Here is a 1,494-nt window from a genome sequence, read left to right on the forward strand (position 1 = left end):
GCGAGGCCCGGGCTCAACCCCACCCCTTCGCCTTGACTTCCTTCTCTCTGTTCCCGGACTACGCGTGCGCACGCGCGTCCGAGGGCGCGTGCGCATGAACGCCTGCACGGCGGATCGCGCGTGCGCGCCTGATGGTCGGCCCGCCCTACTGCGGCTGCGCAGTCATCTTTTACTGGGCTCAGAAGAGAGGGGCGGGTGTGCTGTTGCTCGCTCTCACCTGCTCCCTGCATGGAAACCGCGGCTCTGTGCCAGTCGCGGATGACTCTTCCGGCCACCGTCTGCTCCGCGAAGCTCTGTGATGTATGCTTGTCACCCTTTTGTCCTTGCCTTCGTGCGCAGGCCGTGGCGTGTACGTGCTTTCAAATGTCTCAAACATTGTGTCCAACACGCGGGAGAGGAAAGTCTTGTCCCTGCTCTTGTCTCCCGCGTCATCTCTGCATCATCTCTGCACTCAGCGCGACTTCCTTAGGGAATCTGGTTGCCATGGTTATCATCGCGGCTACCACCAGTAGTCACAGCCACAGTCATATAGGTCTATTTTCTGGAGCCCAAATCTCCATTGGCTCAGCTTAGATCAAATAACGTTAGGCATCGTACTTGGCTAATGGGATGGTAGGTTGGTAGAGTCTCTAGAATAAAGTTCGGCAGTATGGTATCATTTATTAAGATTGTTCATTCTCTTTGACTTAGCATTCTCTTTGACTTAGCATTTCTTATCCAAAGAAAACCGGCCAGAATCCAAAGTTTTATAAAAAAAGATGCTCATGTTTTAATTTACAGCAAAAAATAAAATAAATGGAAACTGAGTATCCGGGGAGGAAAGTACAGGCTATCACTAGAACAGTGATTCTCAAGACCTCACTACATGGAAAGTTCCCATTGTGGCGCAGCTCTAAATGAATCCGACTAGTATCCATGCTGATGAGGTTGGATCCCTGGCCTCGCTCAGTGGGTTGGGGATCTGCCCCCTCTCCCTGTGAGCTGCGCTGTAGGTTGCAGATGCGGCTCAGATCCCTCGTTGCTCTGGTGTGGGCCAGCAACTGTAGCTCGGATTCCACCCCTAGCCTGGGAACTCCCATATGGCCAGAGTGCAGCCCTAAAAAGAAAAAAAAGAAAAAAAAAAAAGACTGCACTGCAGAGGCCAGAGACACTTAGGGAGCATTTTAGGGCATAAGATGAGGGAAGAAAAGCCAGGAAGAGTCCTGTCTTGGCCTCAAACCAACCATGTGAAACAGGGTGTAGTCTGCATGTAAACCACAGTTGGGGGAGGGCTGGAGAGGGAAAACCATCTTAGGCTTCTTTCTTACTGGTAGGTACAAATGGCAGAGGCTGGGAGCAGTTCACCTGGGTACAAGCAATAAAGCATATATTTGTTTTCTATTGCTGTGTAATTATTTATTGTAAATTATTGTGATAATTTAACCCATAAATTTAGTGGGTTAAAACAGCATTTGTTTTATTTGTCCACAGAGCTGTAGCTCAGAAGTCTGGACA

The sequence above is a fragment of the Phacochoerus africanus genome, chromosome 4 (genome assembly GCF_016906955.1).
Source record: "Phacochoerus africanus isolate WHEZ1 chromosome 4, ROS_Pafr_v1, whole genome shotgun sequence".
NCBI lineage: Eukaryota > Metazoa > Chordata > Mammalia > Artiodactyla > Suidae > Phacochoerus > Phacochoerus africanus.